Genomic DNA, 10825 nt, shown 5'->3' with positions numbered 1-10825 from the left:
ATCGTGATCGCAGCAGCACGTGCTGCTGTTGCACCACAGCAGCCATAGGCAACAGCAAGGCTGGTAACCCTTTTTTGTGCTGATGGCTGAACAGACCTTCTAAGCAAAATTAGCAGGCCACGAATTAACACCCCTTTTAGTGCCTGCCAACAGAAAGCAAAAATAAAATAAAACCATGTGGCCGAGGGTTGTGTGAAATGGTGTCATAGGCCTTACTGAATATTTTCCCCACCCTTCGACTGGGAGAACACACTGTGAAAACTGTGCAATTAAAGCAAACATTTGCAAATTATACCCAGCTTGTGATTTTCTGTGGAATAAATCCGAATAAATCAAAATGAGAACCTGATCTGACTCTGTATCTTGGAAAGACTATCTTAAATCAAACTGTCCAAACAACAGTCTTTATCGCCTAGTAAGATACTGATTTCCCAGGCCTGAGTACAGTTAGCAAACAATGTGCCCCAGGAATTCATCCAGAGCAAACTGGAGCTGCAGAGCCCACAGGGAAAGAGAAAAATGTGTATTATCAAAATGCTAATAACTTTCCACAACATGAAAAAAGATTGCAAGAGGTCTTACGCACACTAAGCACGTACAGCAAGCTAAGTTCTTGATGACCATGGTTACCCAACACCCCAGCTTACTACTACTTACCAAACGTGCCCCAAAATCAGACACACGAGTAGTTTCCCTTAGGCCATGTCTACACTCAGATTTCCATGTAAAATTCTCACAGTGCTGCTGCTGGCTTCCTTGAGCCAATGGAAAATTCTTCCTGAAATTCCCTGTTGCTGACAAAGCCTCCGCACTGAAGCAACGTGATAAATTACATCACAAGCTGCCAAGACAGTCTATCATGATCAAAATGTTAATGCAACAGAAGCAGAAAACCACAGAAGACTCTGGTGAGGACAGTATTGACTCTCATGTAAAACACCTCTGTCATACAGAAATCAAGTCGGATGTGTTACAGAAGCAAGCAGAAATTTAACAGTAAAAGTCTTTCTCCCTTAATAAATAAAAAAAGCTAGTATTTCTGATTTAAGCAAATTCAGTTAAAGAAGATGAGAATTGCTTCCAGGTGTAGTAGCATACGTTATTATGACATAAATATGTACCAGCACAAATCCCACATAACCTACATAAAAAGAAAGCAAGCACAGTTCTACTTATTCTGCATATCTAAAATTAAATCTAAATCTTTTTCTTTTTCTTTTAACTGTGCTTAACAATAGAGGAAGATTTAACAGGTGTCATTGTTTCTCCCAGGTGTAATCATCTTTTTCATTTGCCCCTGTGAGAAAAGAAAAGCCATTTAATGAGCAGGCTGAAAGTGATGATTAATTAAACAACTTCCAGGGCCTGAGGGATTCTCCTCCATTTGGGATACATTTCCTTTAGCTGTAAGCAAGCTGGAAGGCAAGAGACAGATTCCTCCTCACTTTTTTGTTTTAGCTGGCATGTAGTTGTAAAGGGTCGAAGATGCTTAAGCTGCTATGTGTTTGTAAAGGCTTGAAGCTGTTTCTCAGCTTACTTGTCAGCCTTTCTGGCATCAGTCATCCAGGAGTAACACTCACTGCCTCAAAAACACAACGGGGTTTTTTAAGTGTTTGTGACAATATCCCAGCACCGTCCAATGCAAGATTGGGTATCGGTTTTGATATTTAAGCAGCAGCACTTGCTCATAGTATTTCTTCTTTTAATCACTGAGACCTGAATCTGCTGCTTTTTGAAGGGAATATCCATATGCGCTAAGGGAACTCTTGAAAGTAAGTCACCTCGAAGCAGGCTCATGACTGATTTTCTAGTGAAAACTTGCAAACAACGAGCAAGACAACAGGTCAGAGTTGGCAAGACATGTGGCCCCTTTCCCTTTTTCTTACTACAACAATACCTAGGGGACCTTTGATCTGAATGTCAGCAGTGAAAATACACAAACAGATAGCCTCTTATTATATACTCACAGGTGTACATTCCTAAAACTGTTACATTCCATTACTTTCAGCTGTGCTGGAAAACAATACCTTCAGAAGTTGACCCCTTCTCTCCTCTGATCGCACCGGTATCCAAGTACAAAGCATCACAGCCAGCACGGTATTCTAAACACCGGCAACGATCATGCCAACAAATTCAAGCAGCACATGTAAGGACAGGGCGAAAGTGCTGGCTGACGTTTGTCTGTATTAGTTACAGCGTGCGACCGCCTTGCAACTCGCAGAGACAGGGTGCTTCTCATGCTCAGCAGGAACACTTCTGGGCCAGGCAGCTGGAGTTCTGATGCTGAAAAGGCTGGGTTTAAGGCTAACTCGACTCGATTTTGCCAGTGCAGCAAGAATCAGAAATCTTGTTGAAATAGATAGAGCCCCTGTGGATGCTCAGATCACTACCCATAACAGCATGCAACAAATCATTTGTTTGGACTGGGGCTATTGAATGCAAAAGCACATCCCATTCTCGTAGAAATAATGTTCCTACTTTTTAAAAATCAGTCTCCAGCTTTGGCAGCTTAACATAGGAGGCAGTGCTCTTCTGTTAAAAATAAGCCAGTATACTTCAGTAACTGGAAAGGAGGAAAAAACCGTGAGGAATTTTTCCATTTTTCTCTCCAATTGTTCTGCACGGTGTTTATCAGCAGGCTGGTACTGCATCTCCTTTTGTTAGAAAATTAAAAGTTGAACTGCAAGCATAAAAGCCACCATGAACCATGCAATAACCTTCAGGCATTTTAAGAGCAGCAGAGGTTAGAAGGGCAGCTCCTGACTCTAAACAGCACCTATTGTTGCTCTTTCTTCTTGAATAACAAAAGCAGAGCTGAAAGCTATTTACCTGGTTTTACCTCAGTCAGATCTCATTTCCCCCTTTATTTTCAGTAGATGATCTTATCAAATAGTGTCATTTCTAACAATTGCTTTGATCAGATTATGTATTGTTTTTTATTTTGTTAGTAAGTTCTATAATAGCATACGAAGTCACAGCAGAAGAGCACTTAGAAGACTTTAGGATTCCATCAGTGCATATTTAAATCAAGGGTAACTATTTTTAAACTTATAGGTTAATACACTTTCTTTTGGAAATCATGAGGGCCAACTTACAGTACAAGGCTCTGATCTTGCAATCACTCCCACACGAACAACTCTGTCTGCACCATCCCATGTGTTCCCCTCCCGCTGCAATCAGATTCATATAACTGGACACTTAACTTGCACAAACACTACTGCAGAGCAAGGGTGGAAGGATAAAACTCCCCATCCGCCAAACTTTTGGGTGTGCTGCTATTCAATGTAGCATGTCCAATGTATTACTCAAATTGTTTATAATGCAGAAGCAAAAAAAAAGTTTGATTTCAAACCAAAAATCTTACATGAGTAGGCATCATGCAGAGTTTTTGTGACTGGCTGGGAGTGATCTGTAGTTAATATATAAAATCCTCTGAGATCTTGCCTTAAAAAAATCCTTGCTACAAACAAAAGCAATCTACAACATATGATTTCTTCTACTGTTCTACAATATGTGTAAAACTTTAAAAGAAAAAATATTTTGGGGGTGTTTTTCTCCATAGAAACAAAGTTCACACAAAAGCAATCATTTCTAGCTTTACTGATCTTCACTTAAAATAATTTCTTTTTTTTACTTTCTCTAAATCACTTCCCAACATCCAGCTCTTGTCTTTTGTACATTTCTGCAATTTCATTAAAAAGGTAACAAAAAAAAATTACTTGAAAATATTTAAGACAAATCATTCTCCAATTCATAAGCTGCTGTTACAATCTTATGGAACTGAACAGAGAAATTATTTTATTTTAGCTATAAATTAAATGCCAGTTTAGTATATGCAACCCTAAAAATACCATTAGACACAGCAATCTACAACGCAAGTTTATGGCATCTGATTCTTCATCATTAGCTGGAGTTTGTAAATACCATACAGAAGTTTAAGAAAACCATTAAAAACAGTGAAAGAAGAGGACTTCCCTCTCCTATGAAAGCATCTCATAAATTTGTATTTTAAGGAAATTCTTGGATAAAAATCTAGAAGTTCAATTTTCCTTATGATAACACGCTATCTATGAAATCTGACTTCATTGCATGTTACATCAGCAGGACCAGGCTCTTAAGTCGGTATTATATTAGATCGTCAGCTGCTATAAACTGTCATAACTCAGCTGGAGCTGATGTCCCACCAGGACTAATTTAAGACCTGCAAAGTGTTTCTGACAATAAAATAAGATACAAAAAAAGACTGAAAGCATGTCTTCTTGCACAAGCTGGAAGTATATTGAAGAGACACACATTTTTGAAAATGGCTAACTCTTACAGCCTTAGTCGAGTTCAGAGTTTTGTTGGAATATTTTCACTTTCTGCAAAGACTGTATCACCGATAGAAAATAAAAATCAAGACAGGCTCTGAAACTTGCTTTACTTTTTTGGCATCAACTCTTGCCCTTTTGCAGCCCCATTTCCATCCAAAGTTTTTCCTAACTACAAACAAAAAGGAAATCGACATCTGAGTGCCTGTAAGCACTAAAATTATTGCATATATTATTGGTTTTCTACGTATCTTTTTTGAGTCACTTGAAATGTTGTAATTACATATATTTCCTGCTTTAATAAAATGTTGGTGAAAGGCTTAGTTACTACGGTCCTTTATAGCTCTGGAAGAACTGGCAAGCTGAAAAGTAACTTTCCAGTCAGTTCAAAGGAAATGGAGTATGCTCATTTCCACTTGCAGAATCCACTATTTATCAGGCTCTACAGACATTTCTGTGTGACCTTGTGCAGTACAGCATCTGGGCACAATATTTTCATCTTATTACTTTTTTTTCACTGAAGATACTATCAGTTTATAAAGCTCAGGAAAAACTGGGTACAGTGTGAGAAGACGTTTGAGCAAAAATGTATGATTAGGCAGTTAATCACGTTCTCGTTATAGCTGCTCTGTGTGTATTAGGATTTATGATTTCTCCATTGCTTCCAAATCTGAACTCACACATGCACACTCACAAGTATCCCAACTCTCTTCAAAACCAGCAATTTTGGGCAATCATCTAACGAACTTGATTACTTGTCTGCATTAGTTAACAAAGCAAGTTTTGTTAAAAATATTTACGCTAAAATTCTAAAAATGGCGTTATACTTCAGTAGGAAAGAACAAGACTTAGCCTGAACTTTTGAAAATGAGTGTGTCTCTACTCAAACACAGGTTTCCCATCTCTAACAAGCTTACTAACACTGCCTTCAAAAATGTTTATTAGAGGCTTGGAAGATAAAGAAAAATAATTTATTTCTCCTCTTTACTACCCAAATATCATTTGAATCTTCCCACCACACAAGATGTACACACTCAGCATTTTCAATTACTTCACATGGATGATGCAGTTTAGTAACTAAAACATGAAGACACTTGGCAGACATGATAAAATTATTCTGGGAAAGAGATGTGGGGGGCAACGTTTCTAAACTTCACATGACACAAACTGCTAATAAGAGGGTTACTAACAACAGCATTTATGAACCTTTAATCACTAATACAGTATGATCAGGAAGCTATTTACAATACACCTGCATCTGGCAAGCTAAACAAGACCGGAGTGTTTCTGAATACAATGACACTCCTTTTCAGGTGTGATTTTGAGGAGGACAGCTACCTTCACAGGCTTGAAGTGGAGACTAGAGCATGTATCACTAATAAAGGATACATCATCATGCAAAAGAAAAGCCACCAAAGGCTTAAAGGAGGAGGAAAGTAAGGAAACGTTATCCCATCTTCATTCCACACTTCTGGAATGTGGGCAGATCATAGTAAAAGTTTAAGTGGCAAGAAGATTAAAGGAAAACTGTTAAAGCCAAAAAGGACGCTCACATCATCTGGTGTAAGTCAGCCGTGTCTCTACAGACTTCAGTGGAGATACACTGATTTACGCCAGTTGATGTTTTGGCCCAACAGCTTCACAGAAGATACTATCGATTAAATGTGTGCTCTATTTCGATTAAAAGCTTCTCTCACCGTCAGAGCACATCTTGCCCCAGCTGGAAGCCACTCTGGCATTTTTCTTTTTGCTAGAAAGTACCCTATAGGCAAATTCCAAAATAATAATAATAAAAAAAGTCTACATAAATTGTCAACTACTGTTTGTTATTTTTTATCATTTTTTGGCGCACACAGACATGCCAGGCACTTTACAGAAAACACTTCGAAGACAATTCCCTGCCCTGCGGAGCTTAAAAGACAAGGGCTATGCCATTCTGCAAACACAGGGCACTACTTTACCAAAAATTATTCCAATTACTTCAGTGGCATTCCTCACAATAGTAAGATTGTGCTTATTACACGTGCTAGCAATTTCAGGTCCTAAGTGATGAACATGGCAAACAAGGGAAAATAAAAGACAAAGATATTTTAGAGAGAAATGGTTCAGACGCACTACATCTGTAAATCTTTCTGAACCTGAACATTTTCTGTGCATTTAACGTGCCCAGTTTTCACAAAAAAACCCAACCAAGTCTTCAAGGCCTTATCTTTCAAAATGTCATTATGCAAGTATATGATGCTTAGCATGTGGTTTCTAATGTGATACATTGCTAATGAAGAGATCCTTAACATTGTTTTTAATAAGGAGGAGGAATTGGGAAAGGTGGCAACAATTCTTGAAGAGTAACACCCATATGGTTTCAAGCACAGCCACCCAGTCCTGCACAGAGCAGCACAACTGCAAACCCTGACAAGCCTCCTGCCCAGACTCCAAAGCGAAAAGAAAAGTAGAACATGAGGCCAACTGTGAAACTGAAAGAGCTATCAGGTTTGGGGAGGGCTGCAGGGAAAAAAACTCATCAATTAGAAGGCTTAACAACGAAGATCACTTTTAACTTCACATCCTGAGTATCAGAAAGCCACTATCATAATTTCAGAGCATCCAAAAAGGAGTGACCTATCAACTATCAAAAAACGTTTCTAGAAATACTGTGCCTTCACATCATCGAGTATCTTTCCAAATGTTACTTTGAACCAACAAATATTTAGTTTTAATGAATGGGCAGATCCATACTGTCAAGGAATGACTGAAATTAACATATCTAATATATAGTGAATATATACAAAAAGGCACATTCCCTTCTTTGCCCCATTCTCTGGGCCACAGGAGTTTCACGATAAGATTTCAGTACTATCCCAGATTGGGTCTTTCACTTTTACAAAAGCTAATACTTAAATAACTTTTGCTGTGGCTATAATATGATTTGTGACAGAGTAAAAAAAAAAAAAAAAAAAATTCTGTCAGACTTCTTCATTTGTACAAGGCTTTTAAGAAAGTAATTGATGATTTTTATTATTTATCTATTGTTACTTTTAAGACATAGGTAGAATCTTGTTAGATTTCACTAGTCTCAAAGGAGTGAATTTTGCAAACAAAGCCACAAGAAGTCAAACCTGTGACATCAGAGAATCTGCATTCACGTATTAATTTTCAAAAATACAATCTTGGCCAGTAAGAAGAGCATTTCCAAACTTACCAGTTAAGCACACAGCACTGTATTTCAATCACAGCCACAAGACATGAAACACATTATTATTAAGCGCTTCAGCAAGCTCTTAACAGCTGCTGAGAACATGAGCATTTCTACGGCTTCTGGCAAGATTTAGCAGGTTTGGAAATCAGGAAGATGAGATCTAGCAGAGATATTTTTAGGACCAAATCTCTCAAAAAATAAAAATCACAATCTAAGCAATCATACATGCAATTTGCAGTTAAACTGTCAATTGTACTACTCTGCCTCTTCTGTAGTTTCATATTATGTCGTTATCTTTTAATTCTACAAGGGGAAGTCAGTATGAGTACTAGAGGTACTCAAAAAACTTTAAAACTCCCACTGTGAAACAGCCTACTGTTTGCCAGTGTGCGTACTTCTGAAATTATACTAGCTACTTTTTAAAGGTTACCTATTTCAAATTGAAATTGATGGAACAATCATTTTCACTTCCATCTAAAATGCTTTACAGGAATTACAAAGTGGTTTAATTTGTTAGACATATTAATACTGGCTTACCTACTTTATGTAAAATTATTTCCTCTTTTGAAGTGTTTGATAAAGATTCATTTGAAGGATGCAGTGTCCCACAAATTTATTACTACAGAAAAACTTAAGAAAATCACTTTGCTAGCAGTAGAATCCATGGGAACACTTTAGCATTAGAAATTCTTTCAGATAATCTATTTGGCTCTTATTTGCCTAAATAAATCACATATTCAGAGGAGAGAGGTATTTTTTGCAAATTGTTATAGTTCATCTGGAATTAGCATTTAATATTTATTAATTAGAGCAAAACAGAGTTCATAAAACAGGAGAGCTAGGACTCGAGTTAATTTGTCATCCACGATTACCACCTGGAAGTTCACCAAGTTTATTAAAGACAACTACTGTGCGATAAGGACAGTAGAGACACTATTAACCATGTCATTTAAATTGCTTGAGTTGGCATCGTGCCCAAGTCCTTCAGATCAGCATATCAACACACTTGTTGCGGGCAGGGACTCATTTAAAGGGGGGGAAGAGGAACTCCCTCAGAACTGAGTGTGCTGTACAGATTTCCACAGTAATTCATGAGAATAAGCAGTATTACTCGGCCTTTATCTTTTTGATTCCTAGACAAGAGAATGACAAAATACTGACGATCAAGTGAAAGACTCTGTCCTTCCTAAGAAAAAAATAATGGGAAAGCATTTTTACAATATTCATTTGAAATTACTTGAATTTGCATTTACTGGAACAGCATATTTTGCTTGTAAGTGCAGTGCTGACAAACTAACAAAGACAGCCCCCCCCAATCACTTGCTCTGCCAAACTTTATGATCCCGTATCTCTCCCACCCTTGCCTCCTCCCCAAGATCTCCTGCTTTCACTTCATTAAGCCTGTAGGAAGGAGAAAAGTTCTGGTGGCTGGACACAGTTTATTTTCAGAAGCAGTAAGAGTCATTTTATTTCACTTCAGACAAGAATTGTGCCACAAAGTAACATAACAACACATTTGGGAAGATGCAATTAAGAAGGTACAAAGATTTCCCTTCCCCCCCCCCCGCCAATTCATACTGAAATTAATACTAACATCTTTGTTGGAAACAACCTACATGTTAAGTTAGGCATATTACTTCCACATGTAGAAAACAGTTGGAACAGAAACTTTTTCATTGTACTCTTCATCTCCTGTTTTCCTAAGCTATGTCCTGATTAAGAAAAGAAAGGGTATCCTTTTTTTGGAAGGGAGGAATTCATCAGCTTAACAAGCATCTTGGTACGCAAAAGCAGCTTATCTGTTTGCTAAAAAATGCTGTACTTCCCAATATGCACACCATGGCCAGCAACAGCTCAGCATTCTCCTATTTATCACTTCCCAGCACGAGTGTGCTGGCACTGTGGGCCTGAGCAGTAGGCAAATACTCAGGTACGCACAGTACATGGCCCCGGAGAATGTAATTGTTGGGGAAAAGGCTCTCTTACCTTCCACAAATCGTCCTCTGGCGTCTTCAAGTGAACGATCTGGAAACACAAAACCAAAACCCCCTAAAGTAACAGCACAACCCGCAGCCAGCGCTGCTGCTTTGCCGTCCGTCCCCCCCACTCCCCCACACCCTCCAGACCACTTTCCCACCGCCTGCACTACAAACAGCAATTTTCCCGTGGCATTTATTTTTTTACTGGTGAGCCATAAAATCGCCTGGTTGTCCAATTAATGCGAGCATCATCGTTTTCATTTACCTTTCACCATCTCCAGGGAAGGAAAGCAGAGGGGGGGAAACAGAAAAGCAAATGCATAAAAAGAAGCTTCAGAAACACAAGTTTCAACTCATTTACGATCCCAGATAAAGGTTAATAGTTAAACTCTTTCCTCTCCCTCCCACCCTCACAATTATTGATGCCCTTCAAGAAATGAAATGTTTTTTGTTCTCGTTTACCAGAGGCTAGACAAACTGTCAACATCTCCACTTTATTTACGGGTTGAGCAAGAGCAGTTCCTCAAACATCAACATTTTTTACGTTAATCCTGGAGAGAATCCACTTCTCTAAAACTACAAAATTTGCCAACTTCTGTAGTATTTATTTTTAACGAACGAGAGTGAGAGCCTTGAGCTATCCTCCCTGCCCTCAGAGGAGAGGAAGGGGGAAAGCGCAGCTCCACTCTCCGAACTTTAAAGCCCTTTTCGCCTCCTTCCCACACCACTCAGCCCCTGGTCGCTCTCCACCCCACCACCCTCTCCCACCCCCCAAAAATCTCTCCTCTCCCGATCCCCCACCTGCTCCACGTCCAGTGGGATTTCAAGGGAGGAAACAAAATCTGCCAAGTGGTTCCTTTCGGGCGATTTCTTCAACCCGTCTGGAGGTTTAAACCTGAAAAACAAACACCTCTATTGAATGCAAACTAAGCTTTGGGGGTTGCCGAGTTAATTCCTCGGCAGACAGCTACTCTCAGTGTCTGGTTACACAAACATACCTACAGACAGGTTGGAGGGGAGTCCCTCAGAAACCAACGGGGGGAGAGAAAAAAAAAGAAAAGTGAAAATGGGATAAAGGTGGGGGGGGGGGGGGGGAGGTAGCGGGGTGGGCAGGCTGGAGAGAGGGATGATACGCAGCCGGAGACAGGTTTAATACGGGGAAGGGACGGGGAAAGTTAAAGCAAGGGGCAATCCGGGAGGGGGCTGAGACCCCAGAGGTCTCACCCGGGGATGGGGGGGAAGGGAGGGGGGTGTCCTTTTGGGTGGCGGCGATAACAAGTTTTTAGACACGGCCTAAATAAAACAAAGGAAGGAAGAAACCCGGCCGGCCGCGGCGGCGC

This window comes from Haliaeetus leucocephalus, unplaced genomic scaffold (genome assembly GCF_000737465.1).
Source record: "Haliaeetus leucocephalus isolate CR32 unplaced genomic scaffold, Haliaeetus_leucocephalus-4.0 Scaffold384, whole genome shotgun sequence".
In the NCBI taxonomy this organism is placed as follows: domain Eukaryota; kingdom Metazoa; phylum Chordata; class Aves; order Accipitriformes; family Accipitridae; genus Haliaeetus; species Haliaeetus leucocephalus.
This window is presented reverse-complemented; position numbering follows the sequence as displayed.